Source organism: Rosa rugosa, chromosome 2, assembly GCF_958449725.1.
Source record: "Rosa rugosa chromosome 2, drRosRugo1.1, whole genome shotgun sequence".
NCBI lineage: Eukaryota > Viridiplantae > Streptophyta > Magnoliopsida > Rosales > Rosaceae > Rosa > Rosa rugosa.
This window is the reverse complement of record NC_084821.1, coordinates 43,453,762-43,470,843: the sequence shown is the minus strand read 5'-3', so window position 1 is coordinate 43,470,843 and position 17,082 is coordinate 43,453,762. Positions and strand designations below refer to the sequence as shown.

The following is a 17,082-nucleotide window of genomic DNA, read 5'->3' as shown; positions in this document are numbered from 1 at the left end:
TTGTTGATAGGATAGCTAGCGTTCTATACCTTGATTGCATGTTTGATAGGTTTAGTTATTGTGCGTTCACGTAGACTAAGTAATTAGGGAAACATTAATAAGGGACATGATCTGCTCCGACTTGTTTCTTGGTTGGTTTCTGTTCACGCCTTAGTAATTGAAACTAGGTTAACTTAACATTGTTGGAAAATAATTAGTGGTGGATTTCCGAGTTATTTTTCTGCTCTAACGTTTTCTCCATCTTATTTTTCTCAAACTTAAAATCAAAATTGCTTTCTTTGTTTTCCTTTTATTTTCGTAAAATATAAAAACCCCCAAAACATTTTTTTTTCTTTTTCTTTTTCTTTTTCTATTTCGTTGCTTTTTCTCTCTTCTTTTCCCTTTTTTGCGTTTTGTTCTTCTTTTAGTTAGTTTCTTTGTTTGTTTGATTTGTGTTCTTTGTTAGTTTAGCTTAGTTTATTTTTATTTTTCTTTGTGATTAATTGGTTACCATCAATCTCTAGCATCGAACGATCCTTGCTTACTCTATATTGCTAACGACTACATCTTTCAAGGTTAAGTTGAGCGCCTATTTTGGGCGTATCAATTTTTGGCGGAAGGAAAAAAAACAACAAAGTACTTGGAAATATAAGAAGGCAACGGTGATGAAAGGATCAAAGAACAAGGAACAAATCCAAGCACAAAGAACAAGGGTCAAGGATCAAAGAACAATGAGTCAGAGTCCAGGATCGGATCTCTGCTCTGATACCAAGTCAAATATAACGAAAAACAAGAGATAATTTTAACTGAATAACTCAGATATTTCATTCACCTTACAAGAATGAATTATATACAAATTACAATTGTGCCTAATAAGACAAGTACTACTCCTAAGGCAAGTAGTAATACTACAGATATTACAGATCATGGAATATTACAGAATATCTACATAAATAAGGTAAGTATGACTCACGCCAACATATATATATATATATATATATATATATATATATATATATATATATATACAATATCCTATCCAGAGTGGAGTTCCGCTTTGAAATTACAGAGTGAACTTCGAGTTTTGGGTCTTTTTTAGGTCGCATATCCACATCTCGACCGTTCAGTTTTTAGGTACTAGTGTATAAATCGTCTCTGAAAATTTTCAGCCAAATTGATGATCGTTAAGGTATCTAACTCGCTTAAACCAATCGACGAACTGAATCTGTCCAACCTGAACCGTACTAGCTTTAAGGTAGTTATCAATGTCTTAACGGTCATCAATTTGGCTGAAAATTTGCAGAGATGATCTATACACTAGTACCTAAAAACTGAACGGTCGAGATGTGGATATGCGACCTAAAAGTGACCAAAAACTCGTAGTTCACTCCGTAATTTGAAAGCAGAACTCCTCTCTGGATAGGATATGTATATATCACTACAAAAAAGAATTCAATTGGCCACGGCGCAAGGCCATCGCCAAAAGCCAAATTGCCGTCGCAAAAGACCAGCGGCGACGGCTAGGCGACGGCAAAATTGCCGATGTCGTTGGTGGCGTCGCCATTGCTATTTGCTACGGCAATTACGCCGTCGCATGAATTTTGGCGACGGTATTTACGCCGTCGCATGCTTTTTGGCTACGGCATAATGACGACGCCATCAGCAATTTTGCCGTCACCAAAGGTCATTGGCGACAGCAACATTGCCGTTGCCAAAGTGCATATTTTTTATTAAAAAAAAAAACTGGCATACAATTTTGCATACCAAATTTTCTTTTTTTGAGCAAAAGAGGCCGTGTAAATCATAAATTTCATATGTTTTTTCACATTATTTCTATACATTTCATACAACTTCACCAATCTTAAAAAATACAAAAACATTCAAAAATTGAAATACATAATACTGACGCCCGGTAGGCTAAGTATCATGACCTAACTCATTGTTTTGACAAATCCCCTTGATTAATGCATCTTGTCCCAGAACATATCCCTTGGCAACCATTGTTTTGACAACCATTGTTTTGACAACCATTGTTTTGACAACTTCTGCAACAACAGTTACTGCCAGAGCTAGAAATGAATTGACTTGTGTGAATAGCCTGCAATTTTATGTAAATTATGTTAAGCTATAGAACATTGTACCACTAGGCAATAATCAAAATTCAAGCTAGATGATTAAGGCAAAAAATCTTTGATCCAGGCATGTCCTTGTAATGTACAAACGAAAACTACAAAGAAGTTAAATAGTTAAAAACTCATGTTTGTGTACACTTTGACCAATCTTACTTTGTAGAACCAAGCATTTCTGGAGATTCATCCATAATCTCCACAACAATCATCCACTTCAACCGCTCTTCCTGTCATGCAGACATTACAAATGAGAAACTTATTACGTATAATGGCCCATCATATTTCCCAAGGCTTCTTAAATATACACTTCAATTTAAATATTCAGTATGATCACTAAGCTATGTATTAAGTTTTCTTTACAACAGGGCAGATGTAGCACCTATTTTCCAATTGTGTAGTTCTGTGATCAATGCATTTAACTATGAGTGGAGTGTTGCTGCTGTCCTCATTGTTTTTAACTTCTTTGTAGGGAATCCTTCAAACCTTGATAAGACCTGCACTTTGGAAAATGGCATATATGTAATGATAATGAAAATAAAGATTAACAAACAATAATTAACAGAAGTGGAAGTTGATTTATACTAACCTGTGTCTCATCAGTCAAGTGTTCAAGAATGGATTCTAATTTCTTGTGGAAGTCTAGCAGCTCATTCATGTCTTTTGTTTGGAAAAAAACTCACGGTAGTTCTCATATCTGTTAAAGCCTTTGAATATTTCAGAACATCTTCAATTTGTTGAAAGTATGCTGATCTAAGACACAGAAATTGAATGGTTTTACAAATTTTCTATCTACTCAGATTACTATAATTTTCAATGGAAGAGTCTATGGAAAACATAAATACCTTTTTGTCATATCTGCTACAGCATCAGCCATGCCTTTTCGACCTGCTGTGCTGCTCCCAGCTCCACCCACAGCAGCACAAAAATGAGGTTCTTTATTTTTTGGATGAGAACTGAAAAGGCCAAAAAAAACAACGATGAAATTCACACATCATAAAGCTAGCTATGGATAGGTGTTCAATAATCAAAAACCAAGATATGAAAGCGCTTTTGGGCAAAAAAATTTAATGAACCATAAAACTTACCCCTTCCATATACATTAATATCAAGGCCAATCTTGAGAAGATCAACAACATTATTCTTCAGATAGTTCAGCAGCGTTCCTCTTCTTCTTAATCGCCCCTAGCCTCACCTTTATGCTCTTTATATCAGATTTGCTGCATCAAAAAGACTAAAAATCAGAACCCAAAACAAAACTTAAAAGAATCAGGAAACCATGCTCTACATAGACTTGGACAGAAACACGAACTGGCTTTAAATTTATCATTAAAAGCCAGTCACAATATATGCTGTGATGAATAACAAAAAGAAAGGGGAGTCTTGTATATGGTGTCAATAACATCTATAGCTCGAAAAGGAAAACATAGTTTCTGGCATTTAGAGGTGTTATTAACTTGGTACAATTATAAATGAAGCCAGAGTTTTTCAGCCAACAACAGATAGCCTTCATTTTTTTTTTCCTTTCACGTAATGTATGCTGTGGTATGCTTAACATGTATCAAAAAAGTGAGAAAATTACCGAGTTGGTTAGTTCTGATGACAAAAACAGATTCAGTGTTTTGAGTATAGCTGCAAATGCACACAGTAAATTTAATTGAAGAAGCACACATCAAAAATTAATCTCTATCAACCAGATAAAAATCCAACAAACTAATGCTTCTCCTCTGTTACTTCATTCAGTAAATACTAAATATTTGTTGAAGTAAGAGGTTCTATCACAAAGCAATCAGTCCAGTTTCTCAATTGACTATGAATTAAGATCAACTGTCAAATAGAATTTAAAGATAGCAATTTGACCTCTCTACCAGATAGAAAATTGATCTCTAAATCAGTAATATAACATGGATCTTTTAGACCTCCAAATATTGAATAATCACCAAAAATAAATAACAGACGATATTAAAATAAAAAAATAAAAAAAGAAGTCAGATTAACTACCTCTGTTGGCACTCGTACAATAGAAGAAGCAGCACCTCCAATAGCACCTGCAGTCTGATTGATGTCTGAATACCTGTTAAAATAACAATGGCCTGATCTTGTACACTGAAAGTTATACTATTACCCATCACTATTACAATGAGAAGTGGATGTTAAGTGACGCAAGATAGTTCTACTACCAAACCATCAGTCTACTTAAGCAATTATTATTACTATTATTACTATACAAACAAAAAATTAATAATACGTGTCTGTGATAGATATTGTAGCTATCTAATAAACCTTCCTCAAATATGATGACACAAAATCATATATGGAAAATTACGTAACATACCAAATGAACTAAAGCACTGAAATTTTCTGGGAGTGACTTCAGCAATTTCTGCTTCGTAGGTTCATATACACCAACAAATATAGCAGAAGCCCTGTGAGGAAAAGGAATTCTGTCAACCACATGACATTAAATAAGAAAACTTCAGCAATTAAAAGAATTTTGATAATGGAAATAACTATGCACTCCTCCTGTACTATAGTTTCAATTACAAACCAGACACAATTGATAAACTCCACAGTTTCCATCATGGATAAAATCCATGTGATAAAATTTAAATGTCTTCTTTATGGAACCAAGCCCAAAAAGAATTCAAATGTTCCATGTTTTTTGGTGATAAACAGATTAGCATTAGAGATGTAATAGCCATAGAAATCAAAGTGAGTACATGAGAGCACACGCATTTACAAATCACAATCTCAACAAAGGCCAAGTTTATCAGTATTCAAAGCTTTGTACTATCCGAGAACAGAAGCCAATATCCATCAAGTGTGTGTACATGTGGTGGGACACCAAATTGGCTCTGAAATTTAATCCTTTTTTTTTCCTTTCTTTGTGAATGTGTTGAATGAGAAACATAAAGAGAGGAGAAAACTCATCGAATTAATTTGGGGGAATAAGGATGTAATACCCCGGAAAATCCAAATTAAATTCCGTGGATTTTTAGAAATGATTTCACGATAGTAGGAGCGAGTACGAAGCTTGGAGAAGTTGTGGAATTAGTTCGAACGATTTTATTTCGAAATTGTACGTATTTAGGAGCGTCTCAAAAATTGACTTTTTATACGTATGGAATTTCGGAAAACTTCCTTCATGGAAGTCGTAGAGCTCGTCGATACGAACTCGTGCATATGTAGAACGCGAAAATCGGAGTTCGTGTGAATATTTATGGATTTTTGAAGATATTTCCATTTTGGTATAAATATATTTCTATTTTCGGAAATTGCAAGGAAGGACAGAAAATTTGGAAAACCAAAACCTGAACCCTCAGTTTTCTCTCTTCCTGCCCGAGCCCCCACGCAGCCACCACCTTCGCCGGCCGATTTCTTCACCTTCCGGCCACCATAGGTCGATTTCTTCAGTGGGTTTTGTTCACCACACTCCCTCCTACACGTCTGTGGAAGCCATATAGCACGGGAAGCACGGTGAAGGCTGCTACAAGTCCGGGAAGTTGCGCCACCGAGCTGAAATTACCTCCAGTCGCCGGCCTTCATTCTCCCAGCTCCGGCCACCTTAGCTCGTGATTATTGAGGGCTTTTCTAGCCCAGAAGACGTAGATGCTGTCCTCAAAACGGCTTGCAATGATTCGATCTGTGGAGATCGAATTTTGGAACTTTTGAAACTAGGGTTCATCCGATCTGAAAATGTTGTGAGGTAAAATTCGACTCTTTTGGCTTATAATCTGACTTTGGTGTAGTTATGAAAAGTGAAATTGGAGTTGAGTTGAAGGACTTTGATGTTGGGAGTTTTGTCTAATTTTGACTTTGGATGGGTGGCGGTGCCGCCACTGTGATGGTGGTTTCCGGCGACCTCCGGCCACCCCAAGGACAGTTTCTGTCCATTTTTGTGTTCTACGTGTCGATACGATCGTTTGCATATATAATTCATAATTTTTGGATATCGTATGATGAAGTTATGAATTTTTAAGTTTCGATCGATTTCGATCGTTAGATTTGTGATATGTGAAGTTAGGACCGTCAGATGGACTTGTAGTTTTGATACGATGATCTTATGACTGTCCCAGTGGCTTTGTGTGGTCATGGGCGAAGATCCGACCGTTGGATCTTCGTATAAATGCAAAACGGTGATTAGGGAGGCGATTCGTGAGAATCCGTCCGTCGGATTTTTGTATAAATTTGTGAAGATGTTAGTAAGGACAATTCAGGAAGATCCGACCGTCGGATCTTCGTGATGATTTTTGGAGGGTGATCCTAAAGGCGATCCGTGAGGATCCGACCGTTGGATCATCATTTAATTTCGATCCGACCGTTGGATTGTCGTTTGAGTATGTTTTTGAGTTATTGGCTAAAATAAGGTCATGTGTGATTAGGTGATTGACGGTCTCCCTTGGGTGAAAGATTTCGGTGTGTATTGTGTTGAATTGAAGACGCAGCGGGAATATCGAGGTGAGTAAACCTCACGTGGTTCATATTACGAACCCAATACAATTAATTGCTTTATTTTGTTGCAATCATATGAACTATTGTTGGTGTTACTAGACATTCCTGTGTGAATGTCTGTATATATATTATTACGTGAAATAATATGTATTGTTGGAGTTGTGTTGAGTTATTGTTGAGAAACAACATATTGTGAGAGGTATTGAGTTTATTGTTGAGAAACAATATATTGTGAGAGGTATTGAGTTTATTGTTGAGAAACAATATATTGTGAGAGGTGTTGAGTTTTATTGTTGAGGAACAATAAATTGTTGTGATCTGTGGAGATCACTAGGTCACGAGGTGACCATGGCATCTATTAGTGAATCACGCTCTCGTACCGGGCTGGTGGTTATTAATAGTATTAAATCGTAATCACGTCTGTGGCCGGACGAGTGGTTACGTTCAGTTAGAGCTCTAGTCTGTCTGCCAAATGTGGAGTGACCTTATGAGTGAAATTGAGAGTAACTCATAAGTGTCTATATATATGTGGTAACCTTATGAGGGAAATTGAGAGTAACTCATAAGGGTCTATATATATATAATGAGTCTGTCTGCCAATTGTTGAGTAGTGATGTGAGGGTAATGTTGAGGTTACTTGAGACTGTGAGGGGTCTTATGTGAGAAGTGTTGAGGATACTTGAGTCTTTTAAGAATGAGTTCTTAAAAGAGAGCCTCAAGAGTATCCTTCCTTTTATGGTGATCGTGTTGAGTTATAATAATTGTAAGGAAATAAATCAACAATTCTTTCTTGTTTACTCATACTGGCTGTAAAAAGCTTACCGGGTTTTGTGTTGTTGCAACTCCCGGTACACTATTCAAATTGTGTAGCGGGTATTCCTACAGGACAGGAGAACCAGGACGGTGATCGTGTGGTTAGAGCAATTGTTAGAGTTTTACAGCAATTGTAAGTTGTGAGGTGTGTTATGCTCATTTGAGCTTTACAATATTGCTTGTGAGAGTGAATTGTAATAATGAACTCGAAGTTTCGAGATTTGGATTTTGTAATTGTAATTATTCATGTTTCGGATTTGAATTTACTATTCAAAATTCGGGGCGTGACAGTTTGGTATCAGAGCGTAAGGTGCATATTTGGTGATGTGTCAATACCTTCCGAGTGATGGCCCGTCTGCAGCGGATCCCCATCGTGTGCTCTTCGGTATTGGCTAAGTCATTGGGTATGCGTGAGTGTTAGGAGTTGTTTAGGCCGCTAGGTCGTTTTAGGAACGTGAATACCTTCCCTATAGTATTGACTTGGTTAATATGAATTTGTATTTGACTTATACTGTGTTTTAAGTGTTATACATGTATTAGCCAAGCATACTATACTCCTTAGGTGATGGAGATTCGAAGGGGTTGTACTTAGAACCTTACAGTTGTCTTGTAGTTTCGTATTGGAATAAGTTCAGTGGCCGCGAGTTACAATCCTTGAGGAATAGGAACCTCTTGATTCAACTCTGTTAAGTCAACGAGGATTGTTTTATGGAAATGAGGTTCTTTTGATTGTTGAAGTGTTTGGTTGAAGGCATGGTGTGGACCTATGCTCGTCTGTAATGTGGATACGAGTATTAATCGATGGTAATTTTGCCTTTTTAAGTTGGATATACTAATGTTCTTGAATAGATTCTTGACTCATGTGGAGTTGTGAGTAGTGTTGCGGTTAGGGAAGGAATTATTGCGGTTACTTCTTCCTTGTGCTTGTAAGTTGTTAAGCAGGGTTTAAGGTGCGAGACAAGAATTTTATTTTGTGCTCGATGGTTAGAGATGAGAGACCATTGTTTTGGGTTGCCGTTGAGTACTATAATTCCTTCAGAATCAAGATTGTTGGTAGAATTGGAATTAGTAGTAGTTTTGGTGATTCGGAATTTGAATTGAGTTCGCGAGATGTGTCTTATATACGTGGTTGATGTTGCTTGCATCATTTTGGAACGATACGTTACGATTCACAAGGAAAACTGAATTTGAAATTTATTCATTTGAACACCATGGGTTGATGACCTGACCGTGACTTGTGAATATAGTTTTGTTCAAGTGAATGAAATTGAATTTTGAGGCCTATGTATGGTGCAGGAAGAAGCATGGAGGACATGTTAGAGTCAGGCAAGGGTTTGCCTTTGGTGATTGATTTTAGGTGATATAGTTAAACGCAATTTCAGATATTGATTTTAGTGACTTTGTTAGGTATCCATAGTGGTTCAAGTGAATTACTATGTGATATGGAGTTTGATTCGATTTCTGAATCGCTAAATGTTAGGGATTGAATTGTGGTGAGTTTTTGTTGAAGCAATTGATAGATGGAATTATCGAGATTCTATAAGAGTTGTAAGAGTAACTCTAAAGACGTGGGTTTTTCCTAGCTAACTCAGGATGTGTTTAGCTTTATAAATCCCTAATCCTATCGATGAAATTGTTTGTGTTTGGTTTGACTCAGAGGATACTAGCTAGACCTCGATGCGACTTATTTGATTGTTGGATTCTTTTTGAGTGATTGTTTTTATTGCATCATTATGAAAGATGTGTGCAGTAGAGTTGTTTATGGTTTTGAAAATAGTATTGGGTGACCAAGGTTCGATCCTTGGTGTTGTTGTTGGTTAAACAAAAAGAAAAGAAAACATGCACACCATCTTATTGATTTTATATTACAAAAAAAAAAAAAAAAAAAAAAAAAAAAACGAGGACTATGCTATACTAAGCCTAGTCAGCAGCTCCGGATGGATTGAGGCTGAGCGCAAGAGAAACGTTTGAGCCACTGTGGTAACCGCCTGAGCCACCAGAATAGTAACCAAAAGCGCTACCTTCCTCGGAAGTAGCCTTCAGGTTACCAAAGACGTCCTCGCCGTGCACGGGGAACAGAGGAAGAGTTTGAACCTCCTGGTGATCTCCTCCTCGTTGTTGCAGGGATGTTTGTCCTCCTGTTGTGCCAAAAGAGTTGTACTGGTATTAGTGTTGAAGTGTGAGGAAGAATACGAAACAAAATTTAAGTAAATAAATCCTTCATTACCAGTAGAATAGGTGGAACCAAAGTTGAGATCAATGGATCTACCATCATCAGTAGAACTAGTGGACCCAAAATTGATGTCAATGGATCCACCAGCTGGCCCAAAATTGATGTCGATGGATCCACCAGCACCAGTAGAACCAGTGGACCCAAAATTGAGATCAATGGATCTACCAGTACCAAGAGAACTAGTTCTCATGGGCACTGGAGCAGCCTGATTACACCTATTCATCTGCTTCTCTCGAGCCCTGACGTTCTGGAACCAAAAGTAAATGTTCTTACCCTCAACATACCCATACTGGTTCAGCTGGAGACAGATCTCGTGAATCTGCTCTGTAGTTGGGCACTTAAATCCCTTGACATAGTAAAGATCCTTGAGGATTCTTATTTGTTCTGGAGTAGGAATCCACCTGGTACGGCTTCGCCAGAAATCCATGTTGGCACTACTTCCAGCTGCTTGGGTGTTTCCTCCCTCCTCTGTTGGTTGCTGTTGTTGTGGTTCCATTTGTTGCGGGGTTTGGAGCTCCATTAGTTGCAGAGTTCGTGGCTCTTGGGTCATGGGGTGAGAGGATGTGGAAATCGAGGAATACATGGTTTAGTGTTTGAGGGAGATTTTGTTAGAAGGATTGGAGTTGTTGAACTGGTGATTGGAGATCTGAGATTCTCAGAGGAAAGATGAGATCGAATCTTCAAATGGAAGAAAAGATCTGAGAAAGAAGGATTGAAGATTTGGAGGAAAAGATTGAAGATCTGAAAGTTCAGAGGAAAGATGGGATTGAATCAACTAGATGGGAGAGAAGATCAGAAGAGAAGGATTGAAATTGATGAAGAAAGGATTTGAGAAGAGAAAGGCTGAAGAGTTGAGAGAGAAAGGCTTGAGCTCGGAAGAAAATTTCTTTTCTTTTGGAGTGAACAGTTTTTCCCCAGAATGCACCTATTTATAGAACAAGGTGAGCAGATCTCCACCGTTGGATGAACGATCTCAGAATTTGAATCCACGCGTTGGATTAAAGTCATCCGAAAACCCGGAAAAGTTGTTGGCGCGTGGAGAGCGTGTAAGGGGACAGGCCGAACCTCGAGATGCTGTGGCAGACAGCTTTAGCCGAAAGCAGATTTGACTGCCGTAAATCACGGAAGGGATAAGCCGTGACACAAGTGGGCCGTACTTGGGCCTGTCTCGGATCAAGGCATCACTGTAGCTGTGGGTGGAGGCCTGATGGGCCGAGTTTCAGAAACAGTTTTGGACATGATGGGCCGAGTTTCTGAAACAGTTTTGGATGAGTTGGGCCGGATTTCTGTAACAGTTTTGGATACGTTGGGCTGGGTTTCTGCAACAGTCTTGGATGTTTTGGGCCGAATTGTTGAAACAGTTGGTTTAAATAAAAGGATTGGTATGGATAATAACGTGAGCAGCCGTGCTCGAGTGGTTGAGTGTACAGTTCGTGTACAAGAGGTCTGAGGTTCGAACCTCGCCTCTTGTTTATTTTTATTATGTTCGTTTATGACATAATAAGTATAAAATTTGTACACATTATATTAAGCACAGCTTGTGCTCCAGTGGTTGGGGGACAAAGGTTTCGTGCGGCAGGTTGAGGTTTCGAACCTTGCCTCCCCCGTTATTTTATTTATGTCGCTTATGACATAATAAATATAACACGTGAGCATATATTAATGAAGGCAGCTCTTGCTTCAGTGGTTGGGAGCAAAACCTTCGTGTTTGAGGTCGGGAGTTCGAACCCTACCTCTTACAAATATTTTTGGATCTCGTATATGCTTGATATACGACGTATATACGGTATGTACGGTATACATACGTATATACGGTCTGTACGGTATGCATACGAATATACAGTTGTACGGTATGCATATGTATATACGATCTGTACGGTATGCATACGTATATACGGTATGTACAATTTCATACCGTAGCCGAGCTGGAAGTTGGTGGGCCGATTGGTAGGCCCAAATAGTAAGCCCAAATGTTAAACCCAAAGTGGTTTGGGCCGGTTCGAAATGTGGATGGTCCGATTTCTTCAGGCCCAATTGGCCAGCCCTAATGCTTAGCCCAAGGATTGAACAAGCCCAAGTCATCGTCACTGGGTGACATATTTTATTGGCGTGCTTTTGGGGATGATTTGTTTTGAGTGATGCATCTCTATTGTTGTGAAGAAAGGTGCATGCTTGAGTTTTACTATGGAGATTTACCGTGATGCTAATTGAGTAGCGAAACACTTTGTGGGAGTGTTTACTGTGCTTGTATGCCAGTACAGAGTGATGATCTATGTGAAGATCTATGTGAAGATCTATGTGAGGATCTATGAGATGATCCATGTGACGATTTTGTGTATGTGATGTGGAGTGTTGTTGAGCAGTTGTTGTGTGAGTTTACGTTTGTGATGAAAGGATTTAGTGGCCATAGGAATGTATTTTTATACAAAGAGCTGAGGCTCTGTAGATTACTACAGATTTGGAAGAGATGGAGATTCTATGGTTAGGTCAACCTTAATCGAGAGGAATTGACTTACGCTCAAATTTCGGGACGAAATTTCTTTAAGGAGGGTAGACTGTAATACCCCGGAAAATCCAAATTAAATTCCGTGGATTTTTAGAAATGATTTCACGATAGTAGGAGCGAGTACGAAGCTTGGAGAAGTTGTGGAATTAGTTCGAACGATTTTATTTCGAAATTGTACGTATTTAGGAGCGTCTCAAAAATTGACTTTTTATACGTATGGAATTTCGGAAAACTTCCTTCATGGAAGTCGTAGAGCTCGTCGATACGAACTCGTGCATATGTAGAACGCGAAAATCGGAGTTCGTGTGAATATTTATGGATTTTTGAAGATATTTCCATTTTGGTATAAATATATTTCTATTTTCGGAAATTGCAAGGAAGGACAGAAAATTTGGAAAACCAAAACCTGAACCCTCAGTTTTCTCTCTTCCTGCCCGAGCCCCCACGCAGCCACCACCTTCGCCGGCCGATTTCTTCACCTTCCGGCCACCATAGGTCGATTTCTTCAGTGGGTTTTGTTCACCACACTCCCTCCTACACGTCTGTGGAAGCCATATAGCACGGGAAGCACGGTGAAGGCTGCTACAAGTCCGGGAAGTTGCGCCACCGAGCTGAAATTACCTCCAGTCGCCGGCCTTCATTCTCCCAGCTCCGGCCACCTTAGCTCGTGATTATTGAGGGCTTTTCTAGCCCAGAAGACGTAGATGCTGTCCTCAAAACGGCTTGCAATGATTCGATCTGTGGAGATCGAATTTTGGAACTTTTGAAACTAGGGTTCATCCGATCTGAAAATGTTGTGAGGTAAAATTCGACTCTTTTGGCTTATAATCTGACTTTGGTGTAGTTATGAAAAGTGAAATTGGAGTTGAGTTGAAGGACTTTGATGTTGGGAGTTTTGTCTAATTTTGACTTTGGATGGGTGGCGGTGCCGCCACTGTGATGGTGGTTTCCGGCGACCTCCGGCCACCCCAAGGACAGTTTCTGTCCATTTTTGTGTTCTACGTGTCGATACGATCGTTTGCATATATAATTCATAATTTTTGGATATCGTATGATGAAGTTATGAATTTTTAAGTTTCGATCGATTTCGATCGTTAGATTTGTGATATGTGAAGTTAGGACCGTCAGATGGACTTGTAGTTTTGATACGATGATCTTATGACTGTCCCAGTGGCTTTGTGTGGTCATGGGCGAAGATCCGACCGTTGGATCTTCGTATAAATGCAAAACGGTGATTAGGGAGGCGATTCGTGAGAATCCGTCCGTCGGATTTTTGTATAAATTTGTGAAGATGTTAGTAAGGACAATTCAGGAAGATCCGACCGTCGGATCTTCGTGATGATTTTTGGAGGGTGATCCTAAAGGCGATCCGTGAGGATCCGACCGTTGGATCATCATTTAATTTCGATCCGACCGTTGGATTGTCGTTTGAGTATGTTTTTGAGTTATTGGCTAAAATAAGGTCATGTGTGATTAGGTGATTGACGGTCTCCCTTGGGTGAAAGATTTCGGTGTGTATTGTGTTGAATTGAAGACGCAGCGGGAATATCGAGGTGAGTAAACCTCACGTGGTTCATATTACGAACCCAATACAATTAATTGCTTTATTTTGTTGCAATCATATGAACTATTGTTGGTGTTACTAGACATTCCTGTGTGAATGTCTGTATATATATTATTACGTGAAATAATATGTATTGTTGGAGTTGTGTTGAGTTATTGTTGAGAAACAACATATTGTGAGAGGTATTGAGTTTATTGTTGAGAAACAATATATTGTGAGAGGTATTGAGTTTATTGTTGAGAAACAATATATTGTGAGAGGTGTTGAGTTTTATTGTTGAGGAACAATAAATTGTTGTGATCTGTGGAGATCACTAGGTCACGAGGTGACCATGGCATCTATTAGTGAATCACGCTCTCGTACCGGGCTGGTGGTTATTAATAGTATTAAATCGTAATCACGTCTGTGGCCGGACGAGTGGTTACGTTCAGTTAGAGCTCTAGTCTGTCTGCCAAATGTGGAGTGACCTTATGAGTGAAATTGAGAGTAACTCATAAGTGTCTATATATATGTGGTAACCTTATGAGGGAAATTGAGAGTAACTCATAAGGGTCTATATATATATAATGAGTCTGTCTGCCAATTGTTGAGTAGTGATGTGAGGGTAATGTTGAGGTTACTTGAGACTGTGAGGGGTCTTATGTGAGAAGTGTTGAGGATACTTGAGTCTTTTAAGAATGAGTTCTTAAAAGAGAGCCTCAAGAGTATCCTTCCTTTTATGGTGATCGTGTTGAGTTATAATAATTGTAAGGAAATAAATCAACAATTCTTTCTTGTTTACTCATACTGGCTGTAAAAAGCTTACCGGGTTTTGTGTTGTTGCAACTCCCGGTACACTATTCAAATTGTGTAGCGGGTATTCCTACAGGACAGGAGAACCAGGACGGTGATCGTGTGGTTAGAGCAATTGTTAGAGTTTTACAGCAATTGTAAGTTGTGAGGTGTGTTATGCTCATTTGAGCTTTACAATATTGCTTGTGAGAGTGAATTGTAATAATGAACTCGAAGTTTCGAGATTTGGATTTTGTAATTGTAATTATTCATGTTTCGGATTTGAATTTACTATTCAAAATTCGGGGCGTGACAAAGGAATTAACAAAAGAGAGAAACAACATAAGCTTCCGTTTTGACCAATTTCAAATTTCAGCAATCAATCATTATCCAGGTAAAGAGATTCAGCTCGTTCTAATCGGTGTTATAAATCGATCAAGAATCTTTTATATACCTTTTCCAAAACAAACACAGATTGATTTGCCGTCCCCTCTTTTGTACCTCAGTGTTTCAACTCTGATAAAAAAAAACATGAATTAGTTTCTAGGAATCACCAAGTCTAAGTTCACAGACAATTAGTAATCATATACACATCTGAACAGAGAGAAAGCAAAAGGGTACCCCAGAATTCCTAACAAGAGGGCAAACTTTGATCAGTCCCATTGTACAAAGCCAATTCTTCAACAGTGAACAATCTCTGCAAATATCAGCATCATCTAGATTATATATCCAAATATTCCAATGCAAACCAAAGATACATAACAAATCAAATATACGCTATTTGTGTTAGTGCGCAAAGCCCAGAAAAGCAAATATCCCATTTGATTTGTTGAAATAAAAGACCAATTCCCTGGAGTAAACCCAAGCCAAATCGAATCTTGGTTTTGATTAGCTCCCAAAACATGAAAAGAAGTGAGCTTTGAGCTTCTGACCTGTTTTGAGAGTGGAGATCGACAATATATATGCAGTCCACAAAGCGAGAGACGGACAGATCTGATTGATTTCTGGGTATTAGAGTTTAGGGTCTGAGCGACGGATTGAATGTGCAGAAAGAGGAATAAAAATAGGAAGGAGGTGGAGCTGAACTAGCAGATGTCAACTTCGCAGATTGCTATGGTCGACTTCGCAAATTGCTATGGTTGACTTCGTTGTCCGGATTGGATGGAGTGAGCGGGAAATAGCAGATGGAGGAAGCGGGAACGAGAACGATGTTTATGACCCTAAAAACCTAAAAAGCTTTCCCGACATGTTTAATTTTGGCACCAAGATCCCGCCTTTATCCACCCAAAAGTAAAAAAATATATATATATATATAAAATTTCATTTTGCGACGGCACGTTTTACCGTAGTTAAAAGTAGAGAAATTTAGCGACGGAAAGAATATGCCGTAGCAATTTAAGGCACATTTATGCGACGACGACGCTATGCCGTGGCAAATCATTTTTCTCTTTGCGACGCCACTTTTGCCGTAGCAAATTTTGATCAATGGCAACGGCATTCTAACGCCGACGCTAACTGGTGAAGCTAATTGAATTCTTTTTTGTAGTGTGTGTATATATATATATATATATATATATATATAGAGGCTCGTTCTAGAGAGGACCTCCTTACTTTAAGAATTTGAAGATTTTTGTTATTTTACACAAGTGTGTGACATAATTCAATGATCTCAACCGATTATCCTTTAGATTTCTATACAAGAATGATGTCTACAAAAAATCAACCAAATCCATAATCATTTGGTCGTTCAAAATTGTGTGAACACATGTAATCCGTTAGATAAAATTAAAACGAACATTGTGCTAATCAAATGGTTAAACGTTTTCCGATTTGGCTAATTTTTTATAGAATTCATATTTGTGCAGGTAACTAGAGAATGAGTGGTTGTGATTACTAAAATACATCCTAAAACTAAAAACATCCTCATTTTTCAAATTTAAAGAGATTCTCTCTTAATCCTCCCTATATATATATATATAAAGAGCCGTTCGAGAGCGGACGTCCGCAACCCAGAAAAAGTCCGGACGTCGCTGCTCCGGCCTCGATCAAGCATCGACGGCGAGGCGTGGCTTGCCGGATGGAGGCCAGGAGTCAAACGGACCAATCTGCAGTCGGGTGGAGCCGCCGGCGACGAGGTTGTAGCGCTGCCCAGAACGTTGCAGTTGCAGATGAGGTCGCCGACGACTATCCTTCAACCTCGATCTCCTCCAACCTCGATCGCTGCCCAGAAGCGGTCTGGGATGCCTCCAACTTCCGTCCGACAAGCCCCGTGCCGCCATCGCCACCTGGAAGCTGCTGCAACGTCGACGTCCGCACTTTAGCGACAGTGCGGACGTCTGCATGTGATCGGGCCTCTATATATATATACAGATCCTATCCAAAGTGAGGCCTCGCTTTGAAATTAAAGTGCGCTTTTAGAGTTTAGGGTCACTTTTCAGTCGCATATACACATCTCGACCGTTCAGTTTTTAGGTACTAATGTATAGATCATCTTTATAAAATTTCAGCCAAATTGATGGTCGTTAAGGCATTGATAACTGCCTTAAGATAGTATGGTTCAGGTTGGACATATTCAGTTCGTCCATTGGTTTAAGCGAGTTAGATACCTTAAAGATCATCAATTTGGCTGAAATTTTGC

General features: G+C 38.9%; 1 long non-coding RNA gene across 1 annotated transcript; it reads right to left on the bottom strand.

The window, feature by feature from the left end:
• Positions 1-2,252: 2,252 nt before the first annotated feature.
• LOC133728592 (uncharacterized) lies at positions 2,253-15,144 on the bottom strand. The gene is made up of 10 exons (XR_009855918.1): positions 15,066-15,144; positions 14,899-14,960; positions 4,441-4,531; positions 4,107-4,179; positions 3,688-3,737; positions 3,194-3,325; positions 2,951-3,061; positions 2,695-2,858; positions 2,488-2,602; positions 2,253-2,335 (listed from the first exon to the last, which is right to left on the bottom strand). It is a non-coding gene; the product is annotated as an uncharacterized LOC133728592 (long non-coding RNA).
• Between the last annotated feature and the right edge of the window lie 1,938 nt (positions 15,145-17,082).